The sequence below is a fragment of the Eurytemora carolleeae genome, unplaced genomic scaffold (genome assembly GCF_000591075.1).
Source record: "Eurytemora carolleeae unplaced genomic scaffold, Eaff_2.0 scaffold681, whole genome shotgun sequence".
Lineage (NCBI taxonomy): Eukaryota > Metazoa > Arthropoda > Copepoda > Calanoida > Temoridae > Eurytemora > Eurytemora carolleeae.
Genome location: NW_019396776.1, coordinates 146,342 through 159,847, shown reverse-complemented (window position 1 = coordinate 159,847; position 13,506 = coordinate 146,342). Strand labels below are relative to the sequence as shown.

Genomic DNA, 13,506 nt, shown 5'->3' with positions numbered 1-13,506 from the left:
CGGGCCAACCTGCCCCTTGTATTGGAAGGCATGAAATTGGATTTGTGCGCTTTGCTAAAGCTGTTCAAACTATGACGCGGCAAAAACTTGACTAAACGCGCTTTAATCAACAAATTTGATTTATTATTTTAAAACAGGATTCCCCCCCCCCTCTTCCCTAAAGTAAGGAAATAAAATCTTTACTAATTTAATAGTTATTTGTGGGAATGTACTTTGGTGGATTTTATTTATTAAGCCAAAATCTTTATTATCACATTGATATTTTAAAACTTATAAAAGCATTAAGCCCATGTATCCTTTTCAATCGTTAAATTCAAAAATGAGTCTCTTGTGACGGCAAAATTTTTTGAGTTACCAAAAAAAGTTTTTGGGACACTCTGAGTTAAAAGATGTACAAACACTATTTAATCCAGGAGAGAGATTATTCAACTAATGATAATAATACAATATCAATATAATCATTTATCTAACAGTGATCCTTAGGGNTTGGTACAGGACGGGGAGACTGGGGGGAGGGGGAGTGATTAAAATGGGAAACACACACCTTTCCTAGTATTTACAATGGCGGATTCCATTTAATGCTTTAATGCTTACAAACAGTTATTCTAATTCATTAACATGTTAGAGAAATTACGTTTTTGTTAAGAAATTGCGTTAAGTAAAATAGCAAATACCTAAAAAATTGTAGATTTAAAAAAATTCCTAAACATAACAAATTACAAAATGTGCGTACTTGTAATTTGTAAATATGTAACCTTTAAATAATCCTGACTCATGCTATTATATCTAACTAATTATCCCTATCAACCCTTCTTTATACATAATTAATTGAATTAATTTATAAATTATTTAATCCTTTTCATTCTTTCAGGTGAGTTGTGTTGGATCGGGGAAGGTTTTAAAGGTAGAAAAAGTACGTTTTTCTCCATTTTTTACCATTTTTGTTATTATACCATACATCAGTCTGAGGAAAATTAGCTAAGATGCTAGTTATATATAAATCAGCTAAAATGCTAGTTATATATAAATTAGCTAAAATGCTAGTTAAATATAAATTAGCTAAGATGCTAGTTATATATTATAAATACGCTAAGTATCCATAGATAAATTATTGTCTTAGCATTTTGTTAAAAAAACTTTGATTTGCGTGTTTTTATAATCAACCCGATTCAAATATTTACGTTTTTTAGTTCGCAAAAGAAAGAAAAGGGACTGCAGGCATAATTTCAATTACCCACCATTTAAAGGGTTACTTACCGGATTCACAACGGTACCATTTAACCCTGCGTCTGAGCAAAATGATGACGATATTCATGTATATGTCTATACTGTCTATCTATCCTAAAAAAAGATAATGTTTTTTAAAAAGTGACTTGTGGATTCATGCAGATAGCTATCTCACCTTGTTACTTGTAACAGAACACAGATGTAGATTTAATGGGTACCATTGGGAATCGAACATGTAACATTTTTTAGAAATATTTAATAAAATTGATGCTATCCTGATAATTTTCATGCAATTTTATCAATAGATGCACGCACCTCTTACTTTAGTAAAAGTAAATTCAACCTAAAGTCTGACCGCGTCAACCTTGTTGCACCGGCTAGTCCTATTTAGTGTCTGCTTTATTTACCCAATGTCCGGGCGATGCAGTACAAACTGGGACCGGAAAGGTTGACCCGGCTCGGAAATTCAAATGTACTACGACTGCACGTGGATGGGCTCGTCGGTACTAATGGGTTAAAATTAGTTTTTTTAAATAAAAGTGATCTCTGGATTGATCCAACAGCAACACGGAAGGAAAATTGACCGAATTTAACTCTCGTAAGCCTAGTTTATTTGTAGGTTTGAAAGGGTTCCACTGTGAATCGACCAGGTCATGTACCCGGTACCGGCCTCTTTAAAGGAAGGGTCATTTGAAATTACGTCTCTACAGTCTCTAGAGTTTAAAATCTTTTTCTCTCTCTCCCTCTAGCCTCCTCTCTGCCTTCATCAATCTTCATTTAAATATGGAAATTTTGAAAACTGGGCCCAAACCATCCTTACCATCCAAACCCAGAAGATCCATCCATCATATATCCATCAATGAGCATCCAACAATCCATCCAATCCATCAATTAACAACTTTTATTTCTAAGCGCGAGGGGTTTAGAATAGCACAGGAATAAAATCAACCAATAGAATGGAAGGATGGAAAATGCAGGAAATGGGAAAAGTTATACTTGAAATTGGGGAAGTTATACTTGAAATTGGAGAAGTTATACTTGAAATGGGCAAAATTATACTTGAAATTGGAGAAGTTATACTTGAAATGGGCAAAATTATACTTGAAATGGGCAAAATTATACTTGAAATGGAAAGAAAACAAAAATTATGGTGCGTTGTTTCATTTAAAAAAACGCACAGTTAAAACTATTTAATTGTTAGTTTGAAAGCTTTTTAAAACGAAAGAGTTTGGGCCAAAAACTCAATTCCTTTGGTAAGAAAAAAGGTTTATCAACGTTGTCTTTATTGTGTTTTTGTGAATTTGCATACTGTAGAAATGGTCTTTATATAACATCATGCATCATATCTACTTCGTTTGATATATACTTCGTTTTCGGTTTTTTTCCTGTTGAAACGATCGTTTTTACTTCAGGAAAACTACTAATAATCGTTTCAAAATCCAAAACATAAATCTGGAAACGTAATTTTATTTGGAAAGAAAATATAGCACGCCCCAGCTCTTTATTTTGAAAGTGCAAACGATATGGATCCCCCAGTATACTAACCATGCATGTGTAAATTGTAAAACTGAAAGAAATGAGAAAATTAAATTTACTCAACCGGAGAAAGCATTTTGTGACTCTAGCCTGAAATTTGATGTATGCAATGCTTTGATAAAAAGAATAGAATCAATCCAATTTCTAACTTTTTATTTCATTCTCTTCTCGTCTCAATCTAATCTTGTTTTCAACAAAGTCAATGAAAATTTAAATTCCAAATTTCGTGAATAAACTAAGAGAATTTTGAAGGAAGGAGATTGGATAAAAATTCAATTGAAACTTTAATTGAAATTTTCTTAGTGAGTTCTTATCCCCGGCTAATCTCGACAAAATTTAAGATATTTAAAAAATTTAAATTAATAAAATTTTAAACCATGACATGAAAGACTTGTTTATTAAAAACAACCAACTAATCAATATTTCAAAATACCCCCTCCCCTTCCGGCCCCTTTCCATGCCAACATTTGCCCTTCTCCCAAAAAATGTTATTTTGAACCAGAGCTACTCATTGTAATTATTGATAATTAATGTAAACAAATCTTAAGTATTATGTTCATTTTAGAAATTTGTGCAAAAAAGCAGTTTAAAATTTCTAAAAAGAAAATTTCGAGAAAAATAGCCCCCCCCCCCCCGTCTATCTAACTATCTATCTATCTATCGTTCTACCTATTTATCTTTCCATCCCTCGATCTATCCATCTATATATCTATCTATCTATTTATCTAACTATCCATCCATCTATCTTCTATTTAATATATTCTGTGAATAAAATACTCCGTCTAAACACAAAGGTATTCTAGTATTCTAGACAACTTTTAATCCGTAAAAGGGAGATTTGAATATTCTAGTCTATTCTAATATATTCAGTTGTCTTGTCTAGTCTATTCTAGTCTATTTTAGTAATTTTAGTCTATTCTCGTCTATTCTCGTCTATTCAAGTCTACTCTAGTCTAATCTAGTCTACTCTAGTCTAATCTAATCTATTCGACTAGTCTGTTCTTGTATATTCTAATGAGTTTATTTTAGTCTAATCTAGTCTATTCGGGGCTATCCTAGTCTTTTCTGGGCTATTCTAGTATATTCTAGTATACTCCAGTCATTTTCTGTCTATTCTAGTCAATTTCATTTCATATTAGTCAACTATAGTATATTTTAGTCTATTGTATTCTATCCTTTCCTATTATTTTCTATTCTTTCCTCATTTATCTTATCCTATCATATTCTATTTTATCCTATTCTATTCTGATCGATCCTCTTCTATTATATCCGCGCCTATTCTATTCTATTTTTTAAAATCCTATTCTGTTCTTTTCTCTTCTATTATATCCGAGCCATATATTCTATTCTATTTTAATCCTATTCTGTTCTTCTCTCTTCTATTTTATCTGAGCCTATTCTATTCCATTCTATTTTAATTCTATTCTGTTCTTTTCTCTTCTTTTATATCCGAGCCATATATTCTATTCTAATTTTAATCTGATCTATTTTAGTGAATTATAATCTATCCTCGTCTTTTCTAGTTTATTATAATCTATTCTGGAATATTTTAATCTATTCTGCACTATTCTTTATCTATTCTATTATATTTTTTCTTTTCTATTCTTTTAAATCCCAGCCTATTCTACTTTGTTCCTATTCTATACTATTCTATTCTATTCTATTCTATTCTATTCTATTTTATTCTATTTTATCTCTATTCTACTCTATTCTATTCTATTCTATTCTATTCTATTCTATCCTATTCTATTCCATTCTATTCTATTTTATTATATTCTATTCTATTCTATTCTACTCTATTATATTCTATTCTATCCTATTCTATTATATTCTATTATATTCTATTCTATCCTATTATATCCTATTCTATTCTTTTCTATTCTATTCTATTCTATCCTATTCTATTATATTCTATTCTATTCTATTCTATCCTATCCTATTCTATCCTATTCTATTCTTTTCTATTCTATTCTATTCTATCCTATTCTATTCTATTCTATTCTATTCTATTCTACTCTATTCTATTCTATTCTATTCTATTCTATTCTATTCTATTCTATTCTATTCTATTCTATTCTATTCTATTCTACTCTATTCTTTTCTATTCTATTCTATTCTACCCATTGAAGTAATATATTCAAGAATTTAGAATTCTAGAAGCTGGAAGCTTTTATAATCAATACAGCTAACAAGCGGAATTTTTAACAAACAACCAAGTAAACAAAAACATAAACAAATCAAATTAAAATGTAAATGTATACATTAATTGATTAAAAACGTTAAAAAATTCAACGAAAAAATACATTTTAAGAAAAACAACTGAATTTCTTAACAATTGCAGCAAAATGTAAAATAATAAACAAGTAAAAAGAAATGAAAAAGGGGAAAATGTAAAATAATAAACAAGTATAGAGATATGAAAAAGAGGAAAATGTAATTAGAATAAACAGAAAACTTCTAGAATAAACAGAAAACTTCTAGAATGAACAGACATGACTTCTAGATTAAACAGACAACTTTCTCGCTCTTAAAAGGTCTAAAACAGACTGTGTGGGATTAAGTTTAGAATCATTCTGAAAATTATTTTGCTGTGACGAAGAACCAATTAAGGAGGAGGACAAGAAAAGTATCCATCTTGTTTAAAAATCAAACATTTTTTTCATTATTTTCAATAAAAATCCATAATTACCCATACCCCCTCTTTCTTCAGCCCCCCCCCTCCCCACTCTTTATTAACTCATGTATGCTTTCACCTCCCATGTTCCCTTTACCATTGGTTCATATCAACAAGTCTCTTCTGCTCAGCTCTTGGCGTTCCTTTTATACTCTTTCTCATCCTCTTTGCCCTCCCCTCCTCCTTTCCTTCCCACCATCCCCCCCTCTTTACCACTCTTGTGTTTGATGTATTGAATTATTTTATATTAACCCTATGATATTGAACAAGCAGTTTCAAACACCCCTTCAACCCCTTCCCCTTTCTCCACTTTACTGTATCATTTTCTTGTCCAATATGACAGAAAGATCAAAATATTTATACATTATGGTAGATAGTTCCGTATACTATATATGTACATTGCAAACTAGTTTCATACAATATACATTAGAGTATAGCCATAAATTATACATTACAGCAGCTAGTTCCATGAATTATACATTACAGCAGCCAGTTCCATGAAATAAACATTACTGCTAGTTGTTAGTGGCATAAATTAAATATACATTATGGTAGCTGGTTTCATGATATACTTTACAGTAGCTGGTCCCATAAGACATACAATATACTGTGGTATATTTTCATGAAATATATATTATAGCAGCAAGTGTCCTAAAATCAACATGATAGTTGCTAGTTCCATAAAATATATGCATTATAGTATTTCCAATCTGTAAACATACATCATACCATAGCATGTTTGTTTTAAATGTAGTGCCATATGATAATTGACACATAAAATCTTAATAAATAACTTAGGAAACTTGTATATATATATATATGCAATATTTAAAAAATGATATATTATTACAGCTGTATTTAAATATACAAACAATACAATATCAAAAAATGTAAACCTTTTGAATCGATTTTAAAACTTATCAACCTGGTTAATTACATTACATTACAGATTAAATGTATAGTATTACATATGTACTTTCTATATATGTGAAATCTTGATATTTAATTTGCGAAGTTTTCTTGAATTGTATTCCCTGAAATCCAGGGGATTTATTGATTGACATCTTCTTAAATCCTATTCAATGTTTTCATCCAAATGAACCCAAACAAGCTAAAGAATGGATTTGAATTAGCATATTTAAAAAATTTTAATCATTTAGTAAATCTTTATAAAACACGTTTCTTTGATGTGTGTACATGTCTAAGCTTGCAAAAAATGGAAACGACCCTGAGAAATTGTAGTTTGAATTATCAAGAGTCTGCAACATCAGATGGGAAAAATAGAGACTCAAAAATAATAATTTGTGGCAAGTTTTCAGTTCCTGAACTTTGTGTGTCATATGCCATTCAATAAAAGTTCTTTTTTTTAAAGGTTTGACAATTTCGGCTTCCTTGATATATATATTATACATCCAAAGGAATTAAGTCTTTGCCACAAATTCTGCTTTTCTAAACCCTATATCTTTGGATTCCAATGTCGTAGACCTTAGATATTTCAAACTATGAATTCTGTTAGATCAAATAATATAAGTTTGAATTATCAAAGATTTGCGACATTGGGTTCCAAAGAAATGGGGATTAAAAATTCAGAGTTTGTGACAAAGACTCAATTCCTTTAATTATATTAAAATATATTTTCGAACTAAAATCTCCGAGAAGTGTCTTGTTATTTTTTAATGGTTGCATATCAAGATATAAAATTTATCATACATATTGAGATTTTTTGTAATTATTTTATCCTTATTTATAAATAGTTTTTATTTGTTGACATTTTCTGAAGAGGACTTGTTTTATTATATTTGATGAACATTGAATAAAAAATATTTAGATGAAAAGTACGAATAGTAAATTACCTGGTTCTACTTTATTTCCCGGCAAATGATTTTATACCCTGCAGTTCCACTTTTTTCCCGGCAAATGATTTTATACCTTGGTGCTACTTTATTTCCCGGAATATGATTTTATACCTTGGTGCTACTTTATTTCCCGGCATATGATTTTATACCCTGGTTCTTTTTTCCCCCGGCATGTAATTTTTACCTAGAAACAAATTGATACCAATGTCTGTTTTGACATTTGAGTCTCCTCTTGTCCTTCTTGAATATAGCTGTCATAATTTCATACCCTTGTTCTCCACTCCTGTCCTAATTTCATACCCCTGTCCTCCACTCCTGTCCTAATTTCATACCCTTGTCCTCCACTCCTGTCCTAATTTTATACCATTAAAATCTCCCCCTGTCCTAATTTTATACTATATTCATCTCCTCTTGTCCTTCTTGTATATACCTATCCTAATTTTATACCCTTGTCCTTCACTCATGTCCTAATTCTATACCCTTGTCATCCCATCCTGTCCTTCTTGAATATTCCTGTCCTAATTTTACACCCTTGTCCTCCACTCCTGTCCTTTCTAATTTGAAACCTTGTCAAGTATGATGATTATATTGAATTTTATATTCTAAAGTAAAATTTCACTTTAACTTCGTTATCCCTTGATCTATCTTCCTACCTTACTTTTCTTCACACTGGCCACCCATCCTCAATCATTGATTTTAATACATTTTAAAACAAAAATGTGATGCAATGCAGCACATTACATAAGGAGGATAGATATTAAATATCAGTTTAATATCCTAGAATTCAATACTCAATATTCAGGACTTGTTTTTTTCATAAAATGGCGCCAAAATGAAATATAAAATGGCGGGTAAACCAGATCCAATATGGCGTAGACTGGCCAATAATCTTCACAAGTTAAGCAGGGTTTGATTGCCTCTTCTCTCTCATCTCACGATTTTATCCTTAATCCCAATCCTTCACTCTCCAACTTCAATAACAAGGTCTCTAACGATGTCCCGTGAGAGACCCAACGAACCAATTAAGGAGGAGGACAAGAAAAGTATCCATCTTGTTTAAAAATCAAACATTTTTTTCATTATTTTCAATAAAAATCCACAATTACCCAAGCACAGAGCGAACTTTTCCGATTAATTTTCTATGATCACTTCTGTCAATACTTGATCTTCTCTGAGGTAGAATTAATCTGAGAAAGCGAATGATAATCTAGTTTATCTAGCCCTACCTAGTTTAACTATTTATCCGGAAACACTTGGACGGAAGCTTCGACCGTTTAAAATAATATGTTCATTCTAAAAACCGTGCAAAAAAAACCGCGTAAATGTACCAAATCTTTTTTAAATGGCTGTTAGAAGAACATCCCTTATGTGTTTAATACTGCGGCAAACTAAATATCCATGTGGGGTCTCTTTCAATTCTCTTAATAGCAGTATTACTGATCCACTTCTAGGCATTCAGACAGAATATATCCGCTTAAAGGACAGTTAAAATGACGACATATAAAGCCGGGGGGATAAAATACTCCCGCTCTTCTCTGGACCATTGACACTGGACATCACTTTGCTCAATCATGTGTAATTCTATTTTAAAAAGAAACTTTAACAAAAGAGAACAAAGAAAGTGTTCCAACAGATTCTAATTGTCTTCTCAGGTCTGCAGTCTAACGTTGGCTCATTTCATTTTAAGAATTCTACATAAAGCTCATTTTCTAGGAAAAATAGATTGAATAGGGCCATTTTATTCAGATTTCAAAACTTATTTGTTTTTAAACTATTCTTAAAATAACTGGGTCTCTGAAAATAGTATGCCCCCCCCCCCTCCCCCTCCATAACATCCGAAAAGCTAAGGAACAAATTGTTAATATAAAAAGCCTTCCCGTTGTGCGAAAAATCCTTTTATCTAGTTCACTTTTCTATTTTTACAATCTCTAAATTTTGGTTTAATCAGCTGCTCTGAATCCTTTAAAAATAGAATTAATCTGACTTTCCCCCTGTTGGTCCGAAAATATATGTCAAAATCCTGCAAATCCCTCCTAATTAGGACTTTCTTTAACAGATATTATTATTTTTAATTTTAGACACTTTTCCCAAGAAAAATGAACAATGTAAAAGAGGACTTTTATTGATTAAAGGGACTATTATGTAATTTCAATTGACCGTCCATGCCCGATTAATTACGTCTAAAGTCCCTTTAAGTTCGAAATAACTCATGGCAATTATAATTAATTATAATAAAAAAAAATTTCAAAGCAATTTCCACGGCTTTGAACCTGTATAAGTCAGCAATTAAAAGGAATTAGATTATTAGCGAGTTGAAATGCAGTAGGCCGGCAATAAAATCAAAAAAAGTGAAAAAAATATATTTTTAAATTTTTCTTTTTGATCTTTTAAAATTTGTGTGTATTAAAATCATAATTATTGACTCTCTCCCCACCATATTGCTTATTTGGATTCTGAAAACAATCATCAAAATTTCATTTATTCCAGGAACTAAATCTGCAAAAAGATTATTTTGTCTCTTCATAGATTACTGATAAACAATACAGCTTATATAAGAGACAGAAACCTTCTAAAATAAACAGAAAACTTCTAGAAAAAAGCAGAAAACTTCTAGAAAAGAAAACTTCTAGAATAAACAGAAAACTTCTAGAACAAACAGAAAACTTAACTAGAATATACAGAAAACTTATGAAATATACAGAAAACTCATGAAATATACAGAAAACTTCTAAACTAAACAGTAAAATTCTTGAATAAATAGTAAACTTCTCGATTAAACATAAAACTTCTAGAATAATAGGAAACTTCTAAAATAACAAGAAAACTTCTAGAATAATAGGAAACTTCTAAAATAACAAGAAAACTTCTAGAATATACAGAAAACTTCTAGAATAAACGGAAAACTTCTAGAAAACAAAAACAGAAAACTTCTAGAATAAACAGAAAACTTCTAGAATAAACAGAAAACTTCTAGAATGAACAGACATGACTTCTAGATTAAACAGACAACTTTCTCGCTCTTAAAAGGTCTAAAACAGACTGTGTGGGATTAAGTTTAGAATCATTCTGAAAATTATTTTGCTGTGACGAAAGAAGCTGATATACTTCGGGAGAACGCTCCCTACAATTCAAAGATATTAGAAAAATTATCCGGTATAAATATTGTGAACTTTTAAAAAACAAATTTCAGGGCTGAGACTTCTACAAGTGCCCCTAATTTTTTTTAACGAAAAGTATTGATATCACTTCGTAGAATAATTAGAACACTTCTATATTTAACATTAGGTTTTAAATAGAAAATAAACTACATAAATAGAGCCAACTTCTTTAACAGACATTTTTTGTATAACAGAATATCTTAAATTAAATAAATTATGTTCTACCCTGTTCTTATAATTCAAATCTCTTCAAAAATCCCAACCTTTAATTCTTTTCCTGATAAGAAGAAGTAAATAAAGTATATTTTTACCCTGTGTGATGATGATTTGAAACTTTTAAAAACTTTTAAACAGTTTAAATGGGGACATCTAGTTAATTACAGTGGCAACTTTTTAGCGGGGATATTTTTGTTCATCAACTTTTGTAGTTTTACCAATTTACATTCCAATACAAATATACGACTTCCAATATATCATGATATTTTTCCACAGTAATATAAATTATGGACGAACTAATGAGACCTGATAGATTTCAAAGTGTTGCTAGGCCTTTTCTTGTGTGTTTTTTAAAGATTTCAATGCTGTAAATGACATTTTTATAGATTAAATTTTTAAGGATCTGTCATAGCCCCCAAACCGATTCACCGACATTGGGTCAATGGACATAGGGTAAAACGACCTAGGGTAAAACGACTTAGGGTAAAACGACATAGGGTAAAACGACAAACGGTCAAAAACTCGACAAAGTGTAAAACGACAAAGGTTAAACGACTGAAAGTCGACAAGCGGGAAAAATTTCATTTTGATTATTTTTTGGTTAATTTTAACTATTTTTATGTAGTAGCCGCAGCGCTCGGCCCCCTAGCCTGTCCTAGCCTCAGCGCTCGGTCCAGAAGTTGTCTCAACCTGACCAACCCTGAAATAATACATATGCTACGTTTTATGGTCATTTGAAGTACTAGCCGCAGCGCACGGCCCCAGTGTGTCCTAGCCGCAGCACTCGGTCCAGAAATTGTCTTAACCTAACCTAACCCTGATTATGACCCTAAGTCGTTGGACCCTAGGTCGTTTGACCTTGGGTCGTTTGACACTTTGCCCGTGAACCCCCAAACCTACACAAAATTGGCAAGACTATCGCTTCTAGATGTGCCTTAGGATGTTTTTTTATTTTAAAAAATGCAAATTTGTAATTTTTTCTCTGAGTCCTGACCGTGTCGGTTTGATTTAAAAAGAATCGAATCAATTACATGCACTTAATTACATGCACTTAATTACATGTACTTAATTACATGCACTTAATTACATGCACTTAATTACATGCACTTAATTACATGCACTTAATTACATGCACTTAATTACATGCACTTCACTTAATTTCAAAGAAAAAGGTTCGAAGCCGTTTAATCATTTAATTATGCTTTGTTTGTGTTTTCATATTTACAATTCATTCTATATTTACAGTCAAATGAAAAATATAGTCACGTGATTTCTCTGAATTAAAAAAAGAAAGCGTTAAAAAATATCTGTTTGCTCTTAAATTATTTTGTAACGTATTTTTTCCATCATCGCTTAGCAAAAATATTTGTGTTAGAAAATACGTGTGGAAGGGGGGGGGAGGACTTTCTAATTCTTTTTATATACTGTCAATTCCCATAAATGTTTCATCCTGCATACAATCGGTTAAATCAAAGCAATTTCCACGGCTTTGAACCTGTATAAGTCAGCAATTAAAAGGAATTAGATTATTAGCGAGTTGAAATGCAGTAGGCCGGCAATAAAAACAAAATATATAATTCATAATTTTATTTTTCAAATTTAATCTTGTCGTCTTTTATCCTGTTCCCTGAAGAAACACTGCAAACTTGACAGAAAAAGAAAATAAAATTAAAACGGAATCTCGGATAGACTTTGGGACCTCGTAGCTCCTGTAGTTTTGATTTTCTACACAAGTACGAGAAAAGCCTACTTTTTCAGTTACATATTGGAAATTCAAAACATTTTTGTTCATCTCAATAACTCTGCAATTAACGAAGCTATGATTGAAAACTTATTATAGTTCAATCTTAAGCAGAGTTTACCTTAGTTTGCCGTGGAAACCTCATTTATATTGTGCTAAATTGTAAGCCTAAAAACAATAACAAAGAGGAAACATTGATTGAATTGATCAGTGGAAAGATCGTGGAGCCAGGACATGAAACAATTAAGGCATTGTCCATCAACAAAACCCAGTTTATATAAATCAATTTATTCTCTTGAAACACAGTCTTAGACATGAAAGGACGTCAAAGTTGAAAAGATAAAAATGCTGATTGTCCTAAAATACTTTGCAACCGATTTCATGATGATAAACTAAAAAAAAAATCCGATTGATACCAATCATAAATTCCACCCCCCCTTTCCCCCTCTAAGCACACTCTTTGCCGCCCCCCTTTTTGTAAGCATGAGTTAAATGAAGCTTTGTTCTCCAAGGTACCTGATCAATCAAGGCCAAAGTGACCCAACTTGCCTGCAGCAATCAGTAGTATTCAACTGTTATTAAAAATACATTTAAATACATCTTTTTAACTGTACACACTACACAGTCCCTTTCCCCCCCTCTCGTTCTCCACTGTAATAATGATTTAGAGGTGAAATAACAGTGATTACGTAAATACCGTTTATATACATCATTTCTGCCTCCAACTCAAGGGATCTTATTAAAACGGTCAAGAATGTGGGTGATCTTTCTTTTCTTTAGGAAGAGATAGTTAATTCAGATAGATAAATTACTGATAACTTAGATTTTCTATTCCATATCTTTGCAATCTGATGGTGTAAACCATTTGATTTTTCAATCTAGCAGAAATAATAATTAGATCAATAACATTAGGTTGCAAGTTTAAAAAAGATTTGACAATTAGAGTGGGAGTTCTTTAATTTCATCACGCGACGTTACAAAACGTTGTTGCAAAAAATCTAAATATTTTGAGAAAAAACATCATGTGTAAAATGTGTAAAATGTGTATCTCTTTTGAAAAATCCTGATGGAGATTTTGTTTGAGGGTATTGGTTTAAT

General features: G+C 31.3%; 1 protein-coding gene across 1 annotated transcript in view; it reads left to right on the top strand.

Moving 5' to 3' along the window:
- The first annotated feature begins 890 nt into the window (after positions 1-890).
- LOC111708561 (zinc finger homeobox protein 3) overlaps positions 891-13,506 on the top strand; it is a 32,722-nt gene continuing 20,106 nt past the window's right edge. The window contains exon 1 of the mRNA XM_023481979.1: positions 891-904. The gene's annotated coding sequence lies outside the window, so the exon portion shown is untranslated. The remainder of the gene's footprint in view (positions 905-13,506) is intronic.